Source organism: Passer domesticus, chromosome 1 (assembly GCF_036417665.1).
Source record: "Passer domesticus isolate bPasDom1 chromosome 1, bPasDom1.hap1, whole genome shotgun sequence".
Taxonomy (NCBI): Eukaryota; Metazoa; Chordata; class Aves; order Passeriformes; family Passeridae; genus Passer; species Passer domesticus.
In genome coordinates, this window is record NC_087474.1 from 94,239,014 (window position 1) to 94,265,689 (window position 26,676).

The 26,676-nt window shown below is 36.8% G+C and overlaps 2 long non-coding RNA genes across 3 annotated transcripts in view; both read right to left on the reverse strand.

Moving 5' to 3' along the window:
- Positions 1-384: 384 nt before the first annotated feature.
- LOC135288855 (uncharacterized) overlaps positions 385-26,676 on the reverse strand; it is an 83,110-nt gene continuing 56,818 nt past the window's right edge. For both annotated transcript variants that reach the window (XR_010351740.1, XR_010351738.1), the window contains 2 exons: positions 848-1,031; positions 385-483 (listed from right to left, as the gene is read on the reverse strand). This is a non-coding gene — a long non-coding RNA (uncharacterized LOC135288855). The remainder of the gene's footprint in view (positions 484-847; positions 1,032-26,676) is intronic.
- On the reverse strand, positions 17,024-20,965 carry LOC135288870 (uncharacterized). Its single transcript, XR_010351741.1, has 4 exons — positions 20,897-20,965; positions 20,338-20,368; positions 19,950-20,064; positions 17,024-17,056 (listed from the first exon to the last, which is right to left on the reverse strand). It is a non-coding gene; the product is annotated as an uncharacterized LOC135288870 (long non-coding RNA).

Sequence of the window (26,676 nt, forward strand, 5' to 3'; positions counted from 1 at the left end):
AACCTAATTTTGAATCACTTGAATGGCATGGAAACAACGAACAACCAATGGTTGTTGAATCTAAAAACCTCAATTTAACTTGCTGATGCTTAAGCATCCTCAATAAATACTAACTATATTAATTAGCCAGAATTGTTTTCCGTGCTGTATCAAATGAGTTATCAGTAAAAAAATAACAGAGCTCAAGGCAAAGTGGTTCTTTATTATCAGCTTTCTTAATTTTCTTTTAATTTCACCAGCCACTAGATTCTCCAGCAACAAATCACTGTAATAATTAGGCAATGATACCTTGCTAAGAAAGTCACTTTAACAAAAAATCATTTACCATTAAATCATCTTAAAATTTTTGTTCCTAGGTACCACTTTTATGATTTGAAGAATACATTGTAATGTGTTACCACCATGCACCTCTACACAACCCTTCTGTTCCTGTTTGAAGGCTTGTTTTGCAAATCTTTCCGAAAAAACTTCTTTTGTGGGTATCTGAGTTAGGGAAAGAAAATTAGTAGCCCTTCTTTCATTACACAAAAAAACCCCATAAACCCCCAACAAACAAAAAACCTGGCTAACAACAACCAAAGAAAACTTCACCAAAATAAAACTTCAACCAGAATAACTTCATCATTTTCTCACACATAAAACTTCTTTCAAGTGTCCTCTTGGATGATGATCTCAAATAAAAGATAATTAATCAAATACACAATTTAGAAACTATTAGAAGAGAACCAATAAAGAGTTGCAAAATCATCCAACAAGATATTTCATTTTACTTTATTTTAATAGTTAATGTAGGAAAATTTCCCTCTTTACTCCAAATTATTATCAACTTTCTGAAAAAATTTTTTACTTGAAATCCAACAGAGATTTTTTTTCACTTGAACCTCCTCCCATGTGACTCAGTAGTAGGGCAGCCAAAGCCTTTATTTGTTGTCATATTCTTAACTGGACTTTGTTTCCCAGCTCAGAGCTCAGGTGCTCAAGAATTTGTGAAGCCAGTGCCAGGAATGACCAGGCTTCAGTGTAACAAAGATCTGAAAAAAAGAAAATGAAAACAAAAGAGCTTAAAACTTTGATGTGCCTTCATATCTCCAAGATGCAACACCTCAGGGCAGGTAACTTCATTGCCTTCACGTAATCCCATTCTTCCAATTTTTCCTGCTGTTTCTTTTTTCCAACTGACCAATTAGACTATTTTTAAACTCTATACCAGATGGTCCTCTTGCTTTTATATTGTCCTTATTATCTGCAGTTTGAAGATGTGATAGAAATGTCCTGTAAATGTATACTTCTCAAAAATAAAACCTTCACAGAGTGTGATTTCATGCACAAAGGCATTACCTGGCAGTCAGAGTAAGGAAGCTGTATGCAAGGAATGTGCCCTTGTGTCCACACTGAGTCTTTAAAATGCATGGTTTCAGAAAATGGCTCCAAAGCCTTTGACATGATAAAAAAAGAAAAAAAAATACTAAACAAAATAATAAACTAAAGTATTAAGTAAAGCTGCACTGGGAAAAAAAATTAACATCTGCCAAACATCCGTATGAACTCATCCATTGTTGCAACACCATTTTAGCTGGCTTTGCCATTGGGATGAAAGATAGAACACCACTAATCTGCCTAGCTTTTGAAGAGGTACTGATCAGTTATGGCTTCCAACAAATCAAAATGTACACTTAATTAGTAGTTTTCCTGTATAAGTGCTGGAAGCTTCAAAAACATTTTGACAAAAATAGCTTTAAGTTACAACAGGAGGGCTTTTCAAGCTCAAAGTATGAGTGAAATATCTGTATGGGGAAAAAAATGGATCTGATTCCATTATTTTGCATAATCTTATTACATAAAAGTACACAGAATTTGGGGTTTTTTCCATTGCTGACATGAAAAGTTTCAAAGTCTTCAAATATGCCACAACAGTGCCATTTTTCCAGCTAGCTCTGAGTTTCACCAAGCTACACAGCAGCAACATCTAGCTGACAGTGACACTCCTGTTATTTTGCTGATATCTCTGCAGCACAGTGAAACACAGTGTCCTCTGCAAACAGGGAAATAAAAAAAATAATTTCCTATGTTAATGAGAAGAATTTAACTTGGCATAACCAACCAGAATCAGTGGGATTATTCTGACATTTGTTATACATGCATGTCCACAGACACTGAAATTTCCCAATATATTTAATTACTGAAACCTTTCAAACCGCTAATAATAAAATGTTTTTGATAACACAACATGATGGAAAGCAGGCTTGCATGGAATTTCCTATGTGCCAAATTTTCATGACATTCAATATGGCAGATACATAAAAACAAGTGCAATCCACTATATTCAGCCTCAACTGTCATGTAATATTTAAAAGTCAGACTTTGTAGAGTTTGGAAAACAAGTCTGCAAGTGAACAAACAGAGAAGAAATCTCTTCAATTTTGACTTTAAATATAACTTTGTTAAAACAAAATAAATCCAGCAAAAATTTTTTCCTCGCATATTTTGTTAGTGGAGAATCAGAAAAATTCAAAGGTTCTGTTCAAATATTCATGATCATTAAAAAGAGAATGAACAAGAAATCTCACTTTGTGAATACAGTTGTCAAAGTGAAAAGGGGAATAAAGCACAAATTGGCAAAGTGCAAGTAAGGTACACATACTTGTCTGAAAATAACAGAATTCCATACAGAAGGCAGAAAGACCAAGCCAAATGCAGAATGAACTGCTAAGTCAGTCAGATCCTGTGGGTTTAATTCCCTAGAGGAAGTAAAAGTCAGCAAAAATATCCCTGACGTAATATCAAGCAGGATTTCATGGAGAGAAAGGGAGGGAAAGCAATACATTGTAGGAAGATGCTTCCTAAACAAGATTCATATCTAACAGTACTTTTTATCTGAAGTACTCTGCTACTTCAAACAACATGCATATGTGAGATGTGAACAACACGTCCTCTGGGACATTCTGGAGGTCAGGAGCATGTACCACAGAGTGTACAACCAACATCTCACATATGTAAACAGTAAATTGCCCTTCCTGATGGCTACAGAGACACTACGAACTGACAGAAGCACTTTGAATAGTGAAAATATACATACTTCCTTTATGAGATGCTTTTCAGCAAACTGGTCCTTATCCCAAATCCCCAAAATTGTACTAAGATTTTAGTCAAGTTTTAACTGTTGTTTTTATAATTTTTTCAGCCAAATATCCTTCACCAAAGCTTTCATGGAATCCCATAATACAAAAAAGCCCACAGATTTTGTAATATTTCTGTGCTTAGTAAAACAGGAGATATTTATTAATGCTTTTCTGTCACTGTATTGCCACCAGAAAAACTGTCCTGCTCTACATGAAGAAAAAAAAAGAGTGAATTCAACACAATATTCAGCATATCACATTACTATTGGGTATAGATGTGGTAAACCTATCCAATTTCAGGTTACAGGCTAAGGCTAAGAAAATGAAAGCAGTCATGAAGTAGGAAAGGAAATAAGTACTAAAAATAAATAGGGATTAATATGCAAAATCTCAGTTTTGGGAAAAATTTATTGTATCAACCGTTCTACAAAAACACATAGAAAAGTAATGAAAAATCAAATTGGGAAAGTGTTACTTATAATAGCATATCACAGAACTGTGCAGACATACCACACTTGGAATAATTATACAGTTCTGTACAGTGCTGCATAAATATCCCAATGTGCTCTGATACAGCTCAGCTAGAAGTTTTCAAAGCACAATGCCAACTAATGTTTACATGGAAGAGGGGTTAACAGGATGGTTAACAGTGAGGGAATGTTACACCACTGCTGAAAGTGAGTACATAAATTTCAAATGCCTGGTGCTGTCACAGACTAAAATTGGCTTGGAAAAATCCTAGTTCAGCTAAGTCCAAGGAATTGCACAGACTTGGACTGCCAAAGGGAAACACAAGAGGTCAAGAAACAGCTTGTGTATTAACACATCCCCATTGGAAAACAGGAAAAAAGACATGACTTTTATGCCTTCCTGTAACAGCTGCAGATATACAACAGCTTACGGTGATCTTAAATATTAAGAAATAAAAATTTAAAAAAAAACATAAGGTTCTGTTTATCAAGGCAAGCACCACACACAATCAACTGTAAGCAAGATCTTTATGGAGAGCAATTTATATTAACAAGCAAAACCCAAGATTCTGGTGGCTTGGAGGGAGGACAATATTTTGCTGAAACCATTTTACGTAATTTTACATAAGTGACACAACAAATGACAGGAACGAAGGAATTTGTGATTTCAGACACTAATTTTTCCTCTAACAGAAGATGTATATGGGATTGCTAAGGCAGTAAGGAAGTTAATATCAGACTCTAGTGTGATCGTTGTATTTAAATCAAGCTGCAGGATTCAAAACTGAGATAACTAAAGTTTAGCAACTAGTGATCAACAGGACATTATACTGAATTATCCTTCTTCCTCAAAAAATGTTGAACTCTTCTATAGCCTGTGTTACACCTATACCTTATTCCCTCTGTACAAGTGCAAAATTTGATTCGGTGTGTGTTACAGATTGCAATTGCTTCCTAAAAGAACATAAGCTTATTTTACAGGTTGGTAGGAACACCTAAATATTGATGGCATCAGCAAAAGTCATTCAACAAATTATTTTCCTGTTTCAGAATCAGCATGAGTAAATGCAATTGATTCTATCATCACAGAAAACAAATTTGGGAATAGAGAAATACATCTCTCACTCACTGTTAGCAGTTATGTGATCAAAGATAAATCCCTGAGTTGTTTCCATCAGATATTGCTTTGCAGTCATCAAGATTTACTACAGTAGGCAAATTACATAACTATATGGCAAAACACATAACTATAGCTTTTCAAGTTCACAGGTGACCACTCTCAAAGCATAATTTTCTTCTTTTCTCTAGGGTTCCAGCCTTTCCTCCCCATACACATTCAACCTAGCCCTAGTTAAAAACACTGTCTTGAAAGCCAGTACCTAGCATCCACCAGAGATTGTACTAAGAACTCTGCAGATGACTTCAGAGTCTTGAATAGGCAATGCCAGCTCTGCCTCTTCTCATATCTTGGAAGAAACCTGAATGTTGGCATGTGCAACTGCTGTAAGGTAACCTGTCAGGGCGCCCTGTTCCAGTCTGTGTGGTAGACTAGTCGGTATTATTAAAAGGTAACATTTAATCTCTCTAAAGTAGGTTCATGAAGAAGGCACAAGGGCATGATAGAGGAGGAAGCTCCCTATGAACCCTTTTCTGCAACATGCTATGGGAAAGTCCATCCAGGATCCATCTGATGCTCCATGAAAATGCAGTTCCCAGCATGTGAATGGATGTAGGATTTACTTGCTATCTGTGTTCCTCTTCTTATTCTATCTTATTAAACCAGCTCCATTTGTTGTCAGGTCTTTCTTACTGAGTTCCAAAAGATCCCTGAAGCATTTTCTCTCTCCCTCTCATTCCCCACCTCCTCACAGTGCTGAATGAGGATGCAGATGTTATTCACATACTGAAGTTCTACAAAAACAAATGTCTTACAACTATTCATCCTCTCAAGCTTCGGAACAAAAACAGAGTGCAGATTTTGCTTACCCATAAAAATAAACTTAACTCTGTACAGACACTATGAAATATATATTTATATACATATATAAATCTCTATATCTGCAAGAGTTTAAGATAACCCTTCCAACTGAGCAGAGATGACGTCTCTGCCAGAGGGGAATACTTTGTCATAGGAGAGATGCAAGTGCTGGCTAACCTGGGGATCATAACTTCTAAGACTAGGGTAGCCATCGCGGTTGCTGTAGCATCTCAAACTACTGTAATATTTTTGTTATACGGAATGTAAATCACAGCCCGGTGAGATGGACTTACTAAAATATTTTTTATTACTATTAAACAATATTCAAATACAAGGGGGGATATGCCACCCACAGGTGAGTTTTTCAAATTGCTCATAAAGCCCCCTAAGCAATGCTACTGCTTTAGCTGTACAGGAACATGGAAAACAGAAACTGTTAGAAGTAATTGTAGCAGAGAAACATGATCTTATTTTTTAAACAGCCTGAGGGCTTTATCAATCACTCAACTTACTTTAAATTTTAAAATTACAAGAAACCAATGACAGCAATAGTATATCAGTGGTTCTAGGTTTTACGTTTGTAGGTAATAATTTTAGCACCATTTGTTTGTTTCCTATTGTTCAGAAAGAACCACTGAAAATATTAAGAAGAGCCTATTACCTATGTAAATATTCACCAATTCCAGTTACCGGTAAGTTCTTCTTTATATTTCAGGACAAAGGTTCCCCCCCACAACTTCTAAATTTGTGGGCTGCCCATGTAATCCGAGTGAGAATGCTGTAGCTAGGTTTACACAGACTGAGCAGAGATGTGTTGCTTTGGTTAGTTTGCAAGTGTACACCACACACAAAAAACAAACAAAAAAAGAAGACAAAAGAGAAAACAGGTACAATATACAGCAAAGGTTTTTCAAAATGTGAAAGTTCACCTCTAATACCTTTCTCTTTTTATAACAGCTGCAGGGTTGTGCCACCCAAGAACCAAAGACATTTTTGTTGTTGTTATAGAGACACTTTCTAAATAGAAAACTCAGAAAGCAAAGGTGAGTCTTTGAAATAGAAACTGCAAACCATGATGAATACAAATAATGAGTACAAATACACAAGCAACATCAGCGTTTTACCAGGAAAGAAAACCTAAACATTTAATTATTATTTAGTGCAAAGACAGAAAGAGGGGTAGGAAAGAGGATCTACTGATCCAGCCTGCTTCTGTTTCAGGGGAAATACCAGGTATTTATTTTTGTATAGCTAGCAAAACGCCTTGTGGTTCTCCTCATACAGAAGCTGCTCTTGAGCTACCCAGGAGTCAGTGTGATTTCCAGTGGGAAGCTTTAAGACTGTAAAACTGCAGAATGAACATCTCAGACAATTGTGCCATGGGGGCAGAAAGGAAAACTGGGTCTGGATCCCCTTTCCCCAGTCCAGTCTAGGCTTTTCCCATGCATCATCCAGAGCCCTTCCTATGTCAGGTTGTTTTATCTTTTCTTCTTCATTTTTTAATTAATACTCCTTAGTCTGCCTGAAGAAAAGGTTTCAGGCAAGAGCATGTCTGAATTCTAAATTTCTAAAAAGCTGCTTTTTACATAAATATATTGAGTGTTTTTATGGGACTGTTCAGAAAACTGTCAGTTTCCTATTTCCCCACTGACACACTGGCTTCTGTGATTTGTCGCAAAGATTATCTCTGTCACATTGTGTGACATAATACAAAGGAGCTCAGAAAAGGTGGTGTGACATGCCAACTAATGCACTGAGGCAGTAGGGAACTTTAAAAGCAGTACATGTTTAAAAACTTAGTTGACTTCTTTCTGCCCTAATCTATCCTGCCTCTCCCCTAAGCCCAAATGGTTTTCCAGAGAATTTGTGAGAGTCTTCTCTACAATAGCTACATTTAAACAGAAAGTTCTTGGAACAAACAAGTGTTTTCTTATAAACAAAAGTGCAGACAAGCAGTTTGTGTTTAGTGCAGTCCAGAGACTGAAATCACATGTACAGAGACTTTCCCAGAAGTGGGTAAAGAAAAAAGCTACCAAGAACAAAGCCATATTTGGAGCAGATCAATAAATAAAACAATGTGTAAGCAGTCATCAAGTAAGGAGAGACAGGGAAATCTGATGCATCTGTGGGCAACATACTGCCATGAAATCAAATATTCACCCTAAGAAACAGATCTTTCTTCTTGAAATAACCTTTTCCATGAACAGTTATATAATAGAGATGCATGCATGGTTCCATGTGTCCACAGAGCCAGCTGAAAATGGGTTAGTCATCAGAAATTTAAGAGCGCACTTGAAAGTCTGAAAACCTCTTTAAGACTTAGAACTACAGAACATCTGGAGTCATAGAATATGAATGTCTTCCAAACCAGTACATAAGAAAAGGTATCATAATACTACAGTGTCGTGTGGTAGGGTCTCTCAGTAGCAGCAAGTAATTCTATTTCCAGGTTTATTTTGAATTGCAGTACCACAGTGACATCTTTGCGTCCTTCCTATATCAGCCTATTACTGTTGGCTCTGTCACACTAAGAGAAAAAAAAAAGCAACCCAAACAAACAAACCAAACAAATCATCCTAACAAATACTACAATATATTTCCCATCCTCTGCTGCAAACATTCCCAGAGTTACGGAAATCTATTCTCTCAAAAACTGAAAGCAGGTATTTGTTTGTTGCAACACTGTGATTAGAGAGTGTCTTTCTCTTTCATATAACCTCTTTTACAGTGTCGTGACACTGGATAATAAGAATAATTCTAGGATTGAGATTCCATTATTATTCTACAGTAAAAACATTCTTAAGAGTAACCTCAAGTAGATTTGAGGATTATGTTTAAATGTGGACAATTCCCGAATTTGATACAAGAATGTAGTCAAGCTTCAAGAAGAAATTCTGAAAGCATTTGGGTGGTCAGCTGGAAAATTTAGTTATTGTACCTCAAGAACTACAACATGGGTAATACCCTGTTCATAATAGAAAGCCTAAAAATACTTAGAATACAGGAATCAGTGTGCTCTCTGACCTAAATTCCATTTGCTAGGTATCATTTTATATTAAATAGGTTATACAGAGGTTATATATAGGCTCTCTCGTAATAATGTCATCACTTTCCTATTTTAGCAGTAAAAACTCAGTGTACTTGGAGGACATATGCAGAACATAACATTTTAATCACTTCTTTTTTTTCTCCACAGATTTCAAGAGTATAATCAAGAAATCACAGTTAAAAAAATCCTCAATCCCAAAGCATCCCAAGCTATATCTTGATTGAAGCAGTTTTAACTTCCAATGTAATAAAATCAGATTTAATTGTTTATATAAAAAGAATGAGGCAGTGCAAACATATCATTTAATGTACAGTATATTTTAGGAGTTTCTACTTAGAAACATACTGTGTTTCTTCTTCTTTCTTACTGCAACCCTTGTTTAAAGAAGAGCTCCTTAATATGCATATAATCATTTCAGATTTTCATATGAAAACTTTTACAGAGGTAGAAAACAACATTATTGTTTTGCTGAGCTTAGAGGTGGCAGACTTTGGCAGCACCACAGAAATCATATTTGAAATTCAGCACCAGCAGCCCTGTAACCCCAAGAGTGTCCAACACCATAGAGCTGGACTCCTCCTATACACACTGTGTTCACAAATAGAGCATGGCTAACCATGCTGGCTGCACACCCAGAGGTAAGGGACTGGGAAAAAAAACCCCAAAAAACAAAACAAAAACAAACAAACAAACAAAACCCCAAACAAACAAACAAAAAGCCCAACTAAAAATTATTAAAAAACCCCCACAACCTGGGACTCCAATTTTAGACAGAAGTAGCATGAGGGAAGGCAGGACTGCAGTTTATAAAATCACAAAAACGATGGCTAAACTGCGATTCAGCAAATCCTGCAGCACAAGAATGAGGCGGCCACTTGACAAAAGCAGTGGGAAAGAGATAGCCCAAAGCAGATAAAAGTGTTTCTTTGGACAGCAAACAGATAGCAAACACATTTTTCTGCCACAGGAGGCTGTGAAGGCAGTCAGTATTAGAAGGATCAGTGACAGATCAGACAAATTCAGGACCCCTGCATGTCATGTACTAGAAGGACTGGGCAAGGATGCACCCTCTCACATGTCTGATAAAGCTGCAGATCCTGGAAAAACTCCAGGACAAAGGACCTGAGAACATGTACAAGTGCACAAAGCTTTCCCTAACCCTCATCTCCCAGAGTCACCGTTGGAGATGGGTATGAGGATTGACAGACTGCCACTCTGAGCTACGAGGGTATGTTTTACACTTTCCTGTCATCAGCTGGGACCTCTGTCAGTAGGAAGTAATTCTTTCCAACAGCATGCCCTCTGACCACTGCAGTACTTGGTATAGAAATATCATTGACCTTCTTTTCACAAAAAAGAAAAAAATCAGCAGCATCCATGATTATTTCACATAAAAGCCTTGAAGTTAAGTCTGCATTCCTACTTACCTTATCTGGTTTGACTGGAAAATATAGTTCTGTCAGCAGAGAGGTTTGAGGTTAGAAATAGTGAGTGACCCACCATAAAAATGGAGGAAAAAAATCCTAAATTGTCCTGTAAGAGAAATCTTTTTTCAAATGAAAAGATTTCATTTGAGAAATGAAGAGAAAAAAATCAAGAGAAAAAAATCAAGAGAAAAAAATCTTTTCTCTGCATGATAATGTTGGTCTCTTGATCTCTCAGCAATTAATTTGGCACTGACCACTGAAGAACTGTACAAATAACAGGAAAACATCTTACTTTCCACCCTGTATAAAGTTGGTGTTCTGAAGACACAATTGACAGTTATTGAAATCCAAATCCCATCCATGGGATTTGCTTTAGGTGGATAATTCGCCATTGGTCAGTTGCACCATGCAACTCTCTTAACTTGCACTGAGACTGTAACTGAGGTTACATTTTACCCAAGGAGCAATCACAAAAATTATATTTAAAAGACATGTTGAATCCATATTGCAAGTGAAATTTTCCCATACCACAACAGCAATCGTTCTTTCAAGTTAATCAATGAAAGATACATGTCGCATCAAATTCCCTTCATTTTTACACCTGCATTTCCCTCAAAGAAAAATGAAAGGACAAGCATGACTTCACTAATTATGATAGAAAAGTTGACTAGTGATTGCTTTATGTTGACACCATAAATAAAATATAAATATAGGCGATCTGAGTCAAACTCACCAAGTGCTTAGAAACTGTGGCATTACAAGTAAGATTAAAGTGGGAAATCTTTGTTTCATGTAAAATACATAAAGCATACATTCTAGTATGCTAGAATACAACATTAATTGCAGTAAAAACAGTATATGCAATATAACATTTGGACACAGATTTTCCCATTCTGGCTCAGACAACCTGTCCTTTGTATTGCCATGTAGAGTATATTAAAAAGGCTTAACAACTTTATTTAGAAGTTTCATATCCTTCCAACTAAAATATATAGTACTAAATGGCAAATCTTACTTCAAAACTAAAATGTACTGAACAGCAAACTTTGCAATTAAATTACCAATATAATGTGAAGAAAAAGGGAAGACAACCAAAATTTCTCACGCTTTTCCAATAATATATTATTATTTATGATCACTTCACTATTTCCTGGTTTAAAAGTAGAACACTCTCAAAGTGATGTTTTTTCTCAGCTTATTTAATCATATATACAGCATAATAAGAAGCTTAAGTAGTCAAGCATATTTTTTGAAAGTTCAGATTCTATAAAAAATTCTAAAATTTGACAAAATTAACTGATTCTGCTGCACAATACAACTCAACAGAGAAAAGTATCAAGAATGATTTTTAATATCTCTCCTTTCCTTCAGGTGGAGTATTCAGTAGGGAATCATCCATATCTAAGGAGAAAAATAATTCTTTGATAATGATGAAGCAGTTAGCAAGGAGACAGACATGTATCTGACACACTGATTTTGAATATGCAATACCTCAGGCCTGAGAGGTGGCTTCATGTGAAACCTGAAGTTCAGCAAAGCCCAGTGCAAGGTCCTCTATCTTGGTTGGAGAGGCTTGTCCTAGGGTGAGGTTATGATGCTTGTACCCCAATTGTGTGTTCTGTTAATGCTGGATATTATGTATTGTGCCTTCAATACTGGCTCTGAAGAGCAAGGTTTGTTTTGGTTTGTTAGCCTGCTCTCCCACGGCTGGCAGGACACAGAGACGGGGCAGTACATAGTGCGGCTTTTGCTTTTTGCTTTGCTTATTGCTGCTTACTTTGCTCTTGCTTCTGCTGTGCTCCTGCTTTGCTTTTGCTTTTTGCTTCTGCTTGTTAGTCAGTTTAGCTAAGCAGTCCAGATTTTTCCCTGGACTGTTTTGCCTTTCCCTTTTTAGAACCATTCAAACCTGCTCCAGACTGGGACCTGGGAAACACCAAGAGTTTACATCTGGTGGCTGCAGCAGCCATGCCCAGGGCCGGAGGGAGCAACAACAGAGCGACCACTCCCAGGAAAGACTTTCTGAATTTGTCATCCTTTTCAGATCAGGAGTGTTGTCATCTGGTATTGTTCATTTTGTGAGCTGGGGATGCTTTGCCTGTTAAATAAACAGGTTCTTTCCACTTCTCTCTGAAGAATCATTCCCGAACTGGTGGGGGGAAGGGGCTGTGTAGGTTTGCTTTGTGGGGGGGTCCCTTTGGAGGTTTTTTTCCAAATTTGCCCTAATCCAGGAGAGGAGGCTCAAAGTACAAATACAGACTGGGCAAAGAATGGATTAAGGACAGCCCTGAGGACAAGGACTTGGGTTTGAAAGTGGATGAGAAGTTCGACATGACCCAGCCATGGGTACTCACAGCCCAGGAATACAAATGTGTCCTGGGCACCACTAAAGGCAGCGTGGGCAGCAAGGCAAGGGAAGGGCTCTGTCCCTCTGCTCTGCTGAGACCCCACCTGGAGTGCTGCATCCAGCTCGGGGACTAAAGGAAAGGCATTGACCTGTTGGAGCAAGTCCAGAGGAAGGACACCAAGTCAGTGGGGGAATTGGAACACTTCTGCTAAGATGACTGGCTGAGAGAGCTGCAGTAGAATTGATGCAACATCCAGAAGAAATTTTAATTGTTCCTTCTTCATCTAACACTCCTCTCTGTAAAGACAGTGAAGGAGTCTACCTGAATAAGTGTTATATAAGCCTTATACCTTTTTTGATCGGAGATGCATTTCTAGTAGAAAATTTTCCCTCATTCCTTGGTTACATTGGTCTTTGGAGGCCACTCCTGTTCTTCCTCCAATAAAAAGGGCACAGGCATTATCATATTCATCATACTTTGCTCTATTAACAGATTTAATTTTTCATGTTAAACGAGAAGCTACAGATAGACTATAACACAATATAGGTAAAGTTGGTTTTGTTTTGCTTTGTTTTGTTTTTAAGAAGAAAAACATATTAAGTTTAATTACTTGGAGGGAAACCTTTTAAACATGTAAATGATCAATTCAAAGCCATTCAAAATAGCAGACTACCTCCACATATTATATATGCATAAATATAGACTACAACTGCCAGTAGTCCTTAATTGTTAAAAGAAGGGAGACCACATTAAATTATATATGTCAAATCATTTTAAAAAATAGAAACACATAACAGGCTTTTTCTTTAGAGCTCAAAGAATACATCATAGAATAGAAAATTCATCAGATGCCCTGTCTCAGAGAAAAATTGATCACATATACAAGTCAAATTGGGCAAAGTAGCTTAGCCTTGATGAAAGAGGGAATTTCATAATATTAGCACATTTTACAGCAACATTTTCAAAATCGGACATTTCACTCAAAAAAGTCAAAATGTTTCATTTTTGACATTCTCTAGATAAAATACTTCAACTTTTCCAAGGATATGTCAGCAGGTTAAGTACATTCCACATTATTTTCAGAAGTCAGAGTCATATAGGAAGGAAAGACATTTTAGCCAGTCACTCATCCTGTATTCAATACAAACCAAATAAACACTTACAGTGCAAGCATGAGGACAATTCTTACATTTTCACCAAAAGTATCAATTCAGAGCCCTGTGGTCTTCTATGGTAGTCAATTCCCAGCTTACAGTATACCTCCTACTAAAGCTACCACTTTTGTGATGAATATCTTCTGGTGTTAGTAAAGAAGCGTATAAATCTCACATTATAGGTTGTAGAAAGGAAAGGATGAAACGAGTTTTATTTTTCTTACTATTTTGGAAACATATATGATGAAAAGCAGAAAAGTAAATTTGCATTTTGGTTTACCTCCTGAACCAAAACATAGATCTTGACAATTGCTTCCTTTTGTTTCTCCAAGCTGTCTGCATCCATTTTGATTCAGACAAAACCAAGCCCAAAACACACTACATTTAAGGAAGTGAAAAGAACAGTACACTGCAAGAAAGCTGAAAACTTTAGTACAAAAGAATTTGTAGGAAAAGTGAATGGAAACCAGAGTCTGGATAAACAAAAGTGTCAGCAGCAGCAACAGCAGTGTTAATAGCTCTACCCTTACTCTGCAAACCCTGCTGGTTCACTCTGGATGGACAAGCTAAATAGCACCAACAGTAAAATACTGCCTACAGAAATTGAGAGCAACACATCCTACAACACCTGTGTTGATCATACCCAAAAAGACACACATAACATCTACCACATGCCTAAAATTACACAGCATCACTCTGAAGGCATAGAACATCTGCTTGAAATTAGGCTTTATGGAGGAAAGGAAATTTAGGACAAAACTACCCATGCATCAGATTCCTTACCAACAGGAATATAATAATTTTCAGCCACCAACACTCCCCTAGTGGAAAAATACAAGTTACTGTTAATTGCCTGCTAAGCTGATGCTATAATTGTTTTGCGAGAAAGTGAATGAGTATGTGGTTTTGAGTCTCAGAAAACACAACTAAAAATATTTTCTTCAAGTAAGTTCTGTTTGGAACCAGAGCATGTTATTAAAGCCTCACTAAAAAGAAATCACTTTTTATTTAAGTGACAGGATGTAATCTGATGAGAATGAGTCACAGGAGATCTCACAGTGAAGCAAAACACTCTGCAGGGAGAATAAAATGAACAGGAAAGAGATCATGTTTAGGATAATCCACTGAGATCACAACACAATGAGGGGCAAAGTGTACAAACAGTGTGAGTGGATGCAGTGTTCCAGTACATAGCCTATTAAACATCCCTATATTTCCAGAAAAGCAGAGCAATTCCAACAAAAGATGGGCATGTTAGTGTTTTTATACCTTACAGTTAAATATTGACTTCTCTAATTTACAAATGGATAGTGACCTAGAACACAGATGTCACAGTTAGGATTCAGAAAGCCTTAGTGAATTTTCTCCTTAAAAACGTAGAGCTCCTTTTATATTGTCAAAAACAAGCAAGTCAAAGCCTCTTTAAGAGACTTCTACTAGCTGGTTGACATGCTGTAACTGGCACACTTCACTTTGCATGTTCACACATAGAAAATTTGAACTCACTAAATCATAAAAACAAAGACTCAAACCTTCCAGCAATCAGATGGAAAGATGGCATGGATAAGGAGGATATTCCTGTTGATAAGTCTCAGTTGCAAAAAGTTAAGGCACAGCCTTGAAAAATATCAAAGAACTGCAACTCTGAAGCTGAATGAAACCATATGTTCTGGCATTGCTGGAATAGTGAAACAGGTGGCAGTAATACAGGTGCTTCAGTGTACAGCCTTCAGGGATTTTTTTGGCAGTTTCAATCAAAGAAACAACCAGTTGCTTACCCTTTTTGATGCCGAAACAAAAAAAACCCAAAAACAAAAAACAAAACAAAACAAACAAACAAAAAAAATACCAAAAGCAGAGATACATGACTAGCAAAGAAAGGCAAAAAAAGCCTCCACAACTTAATAAACAGTTCTAACAGACAGCAATGCTGCACACTGATTTTGCATTGCCATCTTTATTAAGTACACCAAAGACTGGCAGACAGTGTTACTGCCAGGCAACAGCAAGCATGGAAAAATAACATGAGCTTATCAATCCAAGTAAACTGAATATTGTAGCCCTGCCTCAAAAAATCACAAAACTGCTATTTTTGGGAACAAAATTCTTCTTCTGAAACAAGAAACATAGACAAACAAATCACACTAGAATTAATCACAAGTCAAATAATGTGTTTTGTTGTTGCCAGAGCTTTTATTGCTACATACGTAATGATTGTTGTATTCAGGGAACTGCTTTTTTCTCCTGGCTCTGAGATTCTGCTGATTGTATCTCTTTAGTGTAGTTATCTCCCACCAAGGACTTGCTGTTAAAACTCAATGCAAAAATTTCTCTTCATAATGCCATCACGACTAGAAAAAGTCTTCTCTAGTCCACATGCTGTGATTAAAAGTATTTGAATTTGAAGCCTTCAAACCCAAAGACTTCAAAACGGTCAGTCATACAGAAACTTAAAAACAAAATACGCAAGGGAATTTTGGAAATCAAATTCTCAGGAACAATGGAAATTGGTTCTTTATCAAAGAGCTGTCTAAATATCTTACTTTAAAAAGCCAGTGGAAAGCAGACCTACTAAAATATCCAGCAGTTTTCTGTCAAATTTCTGCCAAAATGTTTGTTCTCTCTTACTACAATATACAAAAACATGCTGGTTCTTCCAGGAAGTGAAGACAGGCAGTTCAGTGACTACTTTTAAAAAAGGAGGAAGAAAAAATAATCATAAAAGAACTTTAGAAAAATAGATATGACTGCATTGAATAAATATTTTATATAGTTTGGTGATTTTAATATAGTTTTACAACTCTTAGATAGGAGGCTTTAAAACATGCAATAGAAGAAACATCACAGCAAATTGAAGATTCTGGAAAGTGCAAGGAGTATCTAAATTATGCAAACCTCCTTAAATTCACTGGACAAAAAGAGACAAGTTTAAATGAAAATACACAGATTTTGCCTCTTTACATTAGAAAAGACTTTGCTAGCTACACAAAAGAAGTGAGAATTTTCCTTCAACTTCTTCATGAATTTGCAATATAAGAAGACCAATACGACAAATCAGGATGAAGCGAGTTTGCCATTCCATTTGTTCTGTGCTTTATTTTGTGATAGACTACTTCAGCATCGTTCAACAAATCTGGAACAAGGCTGTGATGTTAAAAAAGCCACTGAAAGATCAAGGTTAACATAAAGGAAGCATTTTCTAGAAATGTTAGTCCATAATTGTAACTTCCTGTTGAAGTTGCATTTAAAAAAGTTAAAGTTCAGTAATATGAATATTAACATTTCTGAAAAACTATGCCTGTCTCCTATTTATTGAATATTTTTAAATTAAAAGGGTTTGTTTTCATGTGAGGGTTCTTGTTTTTTGGTTGTCCTTAAACATGGAAAAGCTAACAAGAAATAGGAAATAAGAACTCACAGGAGTAATTTGATGAAAAGACTTGAATACTTGCCTTTTGAGGCCAAATCTATTGCACCACAAGTTCCAACAAAAGATTCCAGGACATACGTATTTCTTTAGATAAGTAGGAGAACACAAAACAGGAAATATTTCTTGTCAGAACAAAAAAAAAAGTAAAACTAAATCACTGAGAGCTCATTTCAGCTTCTTAAAATTAAAAATTAGTACACGTACAGTAAAGGCAAGCCAAGAATATGAATTACATGTGCATATGCATAAGGTATACTATACATTTAAAAAGCATTTGAGGTAGTATGTATTTCTTTTTTGTTTTTCCTTGGTATTCCTTATGACATTGCATTCAACCTCCTTTTGTTGACCAAGTCTCCCAGATCCCTCAGGATATGTACAAAAATAACACGATATTAAGTTTTAAGGCTTGGTTTATCTTTTTGTTTCATTACAATATTTTTTAATGTATATGAATCACCAGACTGAACATCAAGGAATAAAGAAAGGAAGGGAAATGGTACAGCTTATCTACTAGAGTAGGGAAAAAAAAATAGTACAGTCCTGGAAAAGAGTGCTGCCAAACACCCAGTGCAAACAGGGAAGAAAGTATTGACTATGTCAAGAACTGAACCTGATCCTGAAAAGACCTCCTAATTAAGCAAAGACAAACCTTTAATAATTAGTGTCTCTACACATTTCTCAACTGATCTCATTACTCCCTTTTCTAATTCCTTGCTCTTACTCTCCCTTAAGAAGCTACTGACAGAAAAATAATGCTGCTTCTTTCATCTTTCCCCAACCTCTGTGTACCCAAAGTCATGGAAGAGCAGGAGCTTCAATCTGGCAACCTGCTTGCAGGTTCCAATTCAGAAACTCTTTGCAGTTCTTCAAATACACCCAGCAATTTTTTTCTCTAAACTGGTTAGGCAAGAAACCTGAAAGAGTGGTGAGGTTTGTCCTTAAAACTAGAATGAGACAAAGGCAAATCAAGGGCATGCAGACATGTGGCAGGAGAGAATAAAGGCAGGAGCTGGCATAGAAGATGGAAAGGAAATCCATGTAACTGCACAGGCCTAGGAAAGTCAGACTGCAAGTGACCTGGCAGCCAGAATGGTTGTGGAGGGCTCTCTCCTTATGCAAAAAGGTCTGTCACCACAGAATGGTTTCATCCAAGGGGGACTAGAGTCCTTTTAGGTAACCCCTGATGGGGCAGCAGTCCCTGATATGTGGGCATTGAGGCATGCAGGCTGTACACACTGTCACAGTGCTGCTAAAAAAGTCCTTGCAATATCTGGAAGGAGTCATCACAGCATCCTGCTGATGCCGTAAGTCACCTCACTGCCTTCTCTTCCAGACCCTATAAATACAGGAGTCCCAGTAGCTGGCTTGCAATTTGCTGAGCTTTGGGGCCCTCTGATGCCAGCCATCACTGGAGAAGAGAGGACCTGGAGCAGAGGGACTGCCCATCTTTGTGTGGCACACCAGAGTGATGGCTCCCAGATCCACAGCTGAAGTGGAAGCAATGTGGGAGGAGTAACATTGTCAAGAGGTTGTCAGGGGACACAGCCAGGAGATTTGACTCAAATTCACCAAGGACTCGTTCCTGACCACATAACATCAAGCTCAGCTATAAAACTGTCAGGCAGCAGTTTTCCCAATGTATCCATTGCTCAGAGACAGGCTGGGCATTGGTCTGCCAGTGGGAGGTGATGAGTGACAGCCTTCACATAACTTAGTTTGTGTGGTTTTCCCTTTCATTGATGAAACTGCCTTTATCTCAACCCACAACTTTTTTTCTGCTTGCCCATCCTGTTGTAGGGGAATGAGCACATCACTTGGTAGGAGCTCAGCTGCTGGCTGTGTTCAATCCTCCACATTTTCAAACAGAGAGACTGTGGGGGTTTTTCCAGAGATCAAAGCTGCAAGACATAATGTAAATACCAGCCTAAAAAAACACTAAAAAACTCTACATCAGTATTTTTTGGTGTACGTTTTCCTTTAACACTCTGTCACAGATTTAGGATTAAAATGCAAGTGTTTCTTTTAGCAGACATCTGATCTGCACAGCTGTCTACTGTAAATGTCACAAACTACTGCTGTGACAAAGTCAGCAGAAAGACATCAAGCTTTGGAATAAGTGGGGCATAAAACCACCTATAATCTTCGGAGTTTCTTCTCTATTAAGTTAAAAAATTTCATGAATTCTCACCTAAAGTCATGACATGTAACACTGAGATGGAAAAGAGTCAAGCTAGATAAAGACACCAGTTCAATACCACTGCCTGAGGCTTTGTGATTAATAAAGTCTGGGGTATTTTTCTGTATTTTCTGCAGTATATGTCTTCTCTTCAAATGTGAATATTTGAAAAACCCTTGCTGTGCCATTTTTAAAATGTCAAAAAAGAAAATAGGATAATTATTTCAATAAGAATTCTGTTTTCAAGTGAGCCTACGTTAGTCATACAGGGTTTACTTCAACAAAAGGATGACTACTACACGCAGTGCTTGCCTTACTTATGATGCCTCCAAGAAAACATGATATCAGCATGCATTCTGATAGAAAAATACACAAATCCCATAATTATCAGGTGAGACGTGACTTCTTTTTTACTTCATCTTCATATTCCTAATACACAAACATATAAGACTTTCCATAAGGAACTTCAATCTTCTGATCAGTGAAGAATTCACCAGCTTTTCTGATTTATATGTATTTATATACACCACTACTCACCTAAGCAATCCCTTACAGCAATGCAGTTTTTAGGTTTTCATCTTAAAAATCTACTCATATATAAACAGACATCTTTGTATTTACATTATGTTTGCAATTCTGTCATTGATTATGAGAAAATATTTAAGTTCACTTTTCTTCATCAAACACAGCTTTTAGTCTGAGGCAAAGTGAGACTATTTGATGGAAATATATGGTTTACTGAATGACACATCAATAGCATGAAGAAAGGAATTATTTGGCAGTTATAGGCATATTTACCCTGAAAAGCCAAATGCGTCTTGCCAGACCATCCATCACCATTTCTACTCCTGTCCACAGTGTACAGATTGTTCTTCCTATTACTCTATGCCTAGGTCACTAAAAACTTCCCTTCCTGTAAAATAACAAAAAAAAAAAATCTTGAGGACTGAAACCATACTTTAAAGCAGTAAATTATATTAGCTCCTTGTCATCTTTTGCAAAGTAAATACTCCTATTCTGTAATAAGAGCATTAATACTGCTGAACTATGTAAAAATTATTTTGCATTTTAAAGTGTTGGTTTGAAATGAAAATGCATAATGAACCATACTCCAACCTTGATTAGCTGATATGGAACAATTTCTGGCACTGAGGATAAACAAGCCAAACAGTATCTGCTTAATTACCTGTGATCTTGTAGGGTGCACATACTTCATCCTTTATATAAAAAAAAAAAAAAAAATTCCACAGATCAAATTAATTCTGGTTCATGATGCACTGTCATGATACAAGTTAAATATACATAATATATGCACACAAGCATAAGTTGTTGTTTTGATGTTCCTCCATACATATATTTAAAAACTCAGACATGGATGAAATATGTCAATGCAATATAGCTTTAAACTGGCAAATAACTCTGCTTTAATTAGCCTTTCCAGTAACTCCTAGTGGTTTAATATCACATAAATATTGTTCCATAGGGTTGTTTTTGAGAACTGGCAAAGCCTGACTGATTAAATTTCCCATAAAACCTCCCAGTATCAATTAAGTAGAGAAAAGTATGCTCAAGTAATTTAGAATGAGTAAGGACTAGTCTAAGTCTGCTATGTCAGCTGACTTCCAGTGACTTTAAAAACATTTTTTCTTCTGCAGCCATGACATATGGTTGCCTTATGCATGCCAATCATTTCCAACAGCTATGCAGCCTTAAATCATAAAAATTTCAGGAAAGAAATATCACACCAGAAGGTCACAAAGAGCATCTGATCCATAGCACCATAAGTCAAATTGAAGAATTTATAAAGAGTCAACTAGTCTCTCAAGAAGAAACAGCAAATCACTTCTACAAGAACCTTTATGAAATCACAGATGGGTTGAAGCTGGGTCATGTGCTCCATACTCCTGCTCAAGCACAGTCATTCTTGAGACCACATCCAAATGGCTTTGGAATATATCTCCAAGGACAGACTGTTCATAACAGCCCCAAGCAACCTGTGCCAGTGCTCAATCATCCTCAAAGTGAAAAAGTATTTTCTGAGGTTTGGATGGAACATGCCATGTTTCAGTTTGTGTCCATTACCTCTGGTCCTGTCACTGAGTACCACTGAAAACAACCTGGCTCTGTCTTCCTTGCATCCTTCTTTCAGGTATTTGTGTCTGCTGACAAGATTCCACTGAGCCTTTTCCAAGCTGAACAGCCCCAACTTTCTCAACCTTTCCTCATATGTGAGATCATCTATCTCCTTATCTTTGTGGACCTTCTCTGTACCTCTAATATGTCCACGTCTCTCTTGCACTGAAGCATCCAAAACTGAATCCAGCACTCCAGGTGTGGACTCACCAGTGCTAAACACAGTGGAGAGATCAGCTTCCTTAACCTGCTGCCAGTGCCTTGCCAGTGGCAGTCCCAAATATCACCAGCCAGCTTTGCAGCAAGGACACACTGCTGGCTCCTGTCCACCCAGTGTCCACCAAAGCCCCCAGGGCTTTGTCTGCAAAACTGAGTGTTCAGGGCTGCTCCTCCACAAGTGCAGGACCTCATGGAGTTCCTGTCAGCCCATTTCCCTCATCTGTCATCAACTCTCAATAAGTAGCCTGGCCTGGGGATTTCTTGTTTCTTAGATCAAAAATGCCCATAGAACCAGGGCAGGCCACACACACCCATGAATGCAGCTAATGCATGTGCCAGGCTACCTTTGAAGAATAATTTCTTCCAAATTTCAGGCTAAATCTTTAAATGTGTTTTCACAACTAATCATCACAGCTTTCAAGGAAGATACACATGTACCGATTCAGTGATCTGAGGCCCCAACCAGTTCTGAAGTTTTTAGATAAGTTAAAGCATAATATTCAACTTCCTTCTAAAATGTGATGGAGTTATTTGTAGTCAGGCTATTGTATATTTATTACAAATTTTATTATGGTCTGATACCTTACAGACTCTCACATACATTCTTGTTTAAATGCATATCTAAAGCAACAACATGTCAAATAATGGCAATCAGAACAAGACAAAAAATATCTTATACTACTAGCATCCTGGTATAGAACTTGCTAATAAAGTAAACTTTAGGAAAGTATAAGAAAGGAAAAGTAACCTATATTATATGCATCTACAGAGGAGTAGAAAAAGTCAAAACACATTCTCATAAAATGTGGTAAAGTGTCACATTTAAGGATGCTCCTTAATTTGCACTCACAAGCAAAGGTTCAAGTATTTGAAACCTGAGCGAATATTTTCCTGAATGTCTGAAACAAGAACATAAAAGTCAGTCCTAAACACACATGCATATTCTAGTGTCTGGTAATATTTTAAAATACAGTACTTATGGTTTTCTTTATTACATTAGGCTGTTACATATTGTCACTTCAATCCATAACATTTTTTGTTGCCATGGAACATTGAAATCATCTCTTCTTTTATATGCAACTAAGGCCAAGATGTTCAGTCATTTAGTTGGATAAGCACATGTCCATGGTACTGACCAAATTTGGATCAGGCTCTAAAATAATCAATAATCCTGAAGTAGGAAATCAAATCCTAATCCTTTTAAATCATGAAGTGTGTAACAGCCAATTCCTTCATAGGACATGCATCTTATGTACTTGTTTTTGACTTAAATTCCTTTAATTCTGTTCTAGGATGTCAGGTGAGATGTCAAACACTGAGTTGTAGTGAAAGAGAAGAAAAATAAGGGGAACCATAATATGATGTTTGTTATTTGTCACACAAACCTGGCCCTCTTGAGATACCTGCCAACAAACAGCACCAACAAAACAAGATGCTCAGGAAGCTGTTCCACTCCCAAGCTTCTTTTGCATGATAAATATTTTTGTCCTTTTTTATCACTATATTAGGCAGACCAGAGTAGATCAGTACTATGTTAGCTGAGAAGACTGGGAACAGAGAGAATATTTTAATGGGGTACTCCTTGCTTCCAAATCTAGTAATGTTTTCTCAGGCATTTACTGTTTCTTATGCATCCAGCAAAGTTATACATTACAGTTTAAGGTGATAGCCCAATATTACCACTTTTCCTCTTGTCACAAAGGAGGGATATTTCTAGTCTATACAGAAAATATTGGTCTAAATTTACAGCATTTTTGCAATAATTTGCAAAACACAGACCTTTTCTGAATACCTCTTTTGAAAAGCAATATCTCATTCTTGAGTGGGCTGAAGATTTTAGTTTTCATCTCCTCTGTTAATTAAGCACTAATGAAAGTAAGTGGTAAAAAGCCAGCTTTTGAGAGCTATTCAGAAGCAATCACACTTTGAACAGTTGATTAATGAAGCATTAACAATCTCTTTTAGTATAAAGCAGTAAGGGGAAAAAACCCCACAATTTTAAAAAAAACAACAAGAAAAGTAGATACTATTTTCTAAAATGTCAGCATAACCAACAAATATATCTATATAGTTGCACATACATACTGAGATAAATAGTTTTGAGCATTTGGAAACCAGAAAAAGCTTGGAAAAATACCTAGCAACATTTAAATGTCAGGCTGGAAATAAAGATAAATCTCCAGTGACTCTCTACATTTTAGATGAATAACAGTACTGGAGTGTTACATGTGGTATAGCTATAAAACATGAGATGTGGAATTTGGTTAGCACAGAGACTACACAGACAAAACCTTTGTGTCATTTTCCTGTCACGTTGTCCATTAAAGGATTAACTGCAAGTATTTACCTGCTGCTCCAACAGTTTCTCATCTTAAAATTGTCATGTTTCTACTGTTGATTTTATGACAGTTAGATTAATAGTACTTCCTTTTTCTGTACATTATCAACCTATCCTGGAGGTTCACTCAGACGTTTGCTCACTGTATTCACAGGAATGGATGAACCTGGCAGAGACACTGACTTGGTCACAGGAACTAAGCAATAATATTTAGCCTGGTCAAGGGACACCTATGGCCACTTTAGCAGCAGAATGGGGCACTCAGGGAGAAGCATATCCTCTATGTAGTGTCATGGTGATTCCAAACAGCTTTTTAAGGAAAATATTTGTCACTTTATTTTCATTCATATGCCTTAAATTAGACGTAGAGGAGCCTGTACTCAACTGACCAATGGAAAAATTATGTGCTATGCATGTATAGAAGATACACAACTGCTTATGTTTATCATCTCTCTTGTTTTTTATATCAACCAGAAATGTTTATATACAGAATTTTGGCTCATGTTTAAATCATTATGCACACCTAACATTTATAGCAGGACAATTGTTGCTAGCACTCTCTGGCTTAAAAGGGAGGAAATTATAAAACTATTGTGAGTTTGCTTAAAAAGTGCAGCGTGGTGATCAAATTATAGGGAGACAGATGCATTTACAGAGGCTCTCTTTTCTGTCTCACTTTCCTTAATTAAAAACTCACATATAACAATACAGACAACAAACATGCTAAGACTACAAAAATGCAATAATAGTGTACACAAGCCATATTCAGAGATAAAGGCATTTGTAGCAAGGTAATTGTCTTGTTATTATTTTTATTGTTTATATTAAACTAGTCCTTCACAGTTGATACCAGCAAATTTTTTGCCTTGCCACACAAACTCATAACAGCCTAAATTCCTTTCAAGCTAAAGATAGCAAGTATGCCAAGAAAAAGAAAAGAAACATGAACATTCTAGGGTGAATTGAGTAGTTTGACATGAGATAATAAATGCAAGCTGACCAAAGAAACTAGACAACCCTCACCCACAGACCCACTTACTACACAGCCTTAATTGAGAATGCCGCCAGATCCTTCATGGAATTAAGACCTAGAAGTTAGCATATCCAAGCCTATGCCAGGTTAAAAAAAAAAAAAGTTTATAATACCTATTTAAAACAGTCAGTCAAGCACCAGCAAGGGGGCAGTTGGAAAAATCAAGTTTCAATAATAATAGTGCAGTAGGTCCATAGGAGTATTTCCACTGATGTCAAAAGCCTGTGGATTAAATCCCTTATGGAAAAGTAGGCCTTCCAGCAGATGAGCTGAAGGTCAGCTCCCTTAATACTGTTATTTAACAAACTGCCAACACCAATGCCCAACTTTTAGCTTAGCAATAGACAGGCTCATATCAGCACAACAGTTACAGCAGAAAATAATTTGGCAAAGGACTGCATAGCTTAATTTTCATCAATAGTCTGATGTCAGTTTTGTTCTAGACAAGTATTGGTGATCTGTGGCAAAAATATGTTTCCTGAGCCTCCTATTGTTATGCCATGTGATAAAAAGATTATCTGTACACAGAGACATAATGGCACATGCAGCAACCTGAATAATAAATACCCTGTCCTAGCTCCTCCCAGGTCCATCAGTGGTCCATCTCCACAAGTCTAGATATGCACAGAAGAACAAGCACAGTCAGGAAGCTAATGGATAGCCTCTTCGGGTGTCCATTCTGCCCCAGGGAGGTCCCAGGAGAGCCAGCAGCCCCATAATCCAGGTGTGAAACCCAAGATAAACTAACAGGAGATAGCTCTCTGGGGCACCATTTAGTCGGAGGGGGGGTCACTGTCTAAAGGCAGAGAACACATTTTAAAATATAGCTGAAGAGCATTGCATGCATGTACATAGCATCTACTTATGTTTGTGTGTCTGCAACACTTTCTCAGCCTTGCTTTTGTTTGGCCATGACGACACAGAGCTGCCTCATTTCTATCAGCATGGTGGATTAGTCTCCCACAATAATTTAGCATTTTCCATGTAGCAATTTAGGCTCTGTACACTCCTTTCTGCTTCCTTGTCCAAAACTTCTGTACAAACATTTTCTACAAAGTTTGTTGACAGACTTTTATGAGGAATAATACTTCCCCAATACACTGTATGCACAAAATATTTAGCATTCAGTCATTACTCTGCAGGATTTATACTTTTAGAAAGAAGCAAGAGTAACTCAGTGAAAACCTGCAGATTTAGTTATTGCAAAAGTCAATATTATTCAGCAAGATGCTTATGAGGGTAATTATATACAAGGCTCCACCTGGGCCCTAAAACAAAATGGATTTAAGATGACAAAGCATGAGAAAGATGTACATATCACTAAGCATTTATCTACTTTTGGTAATAATACCTTGTCAAAATAAATTTGTTTGCCTTCAGAGAAATGTAAAGTTCATGTGCAACAGTACAACAAGGTGTTGCCAAAGACCTACAAATTATTAATAAAGTAACAAATGAAAAACTTTCTAAAAAAAATATTTTCATGGAACATTTGGTTAATCTTTATCATATGGAAGAACTCTTTAAAAATATAGCACAACACAAAAAACAAGCAGAGTTTTATGGAGTGTTTTGTTTCTCTCTAAAGGACAAAAATAACAGTTATTTTAAAATAACATGTTCTGTGTTTGCCGGTCAAACATTATACATGCAAAACAAAGGTCTAAAAAGCAATCTATGTTTAGATCAGGAATTGATGGCAGATCATTAAATGTCATTACACTATTAACTCACTGAGTTATTCTCTTCATTTTAAAAAAATCTTTTTCCCTCATTCACTCTTCTTTTTTCTTTAATAATTA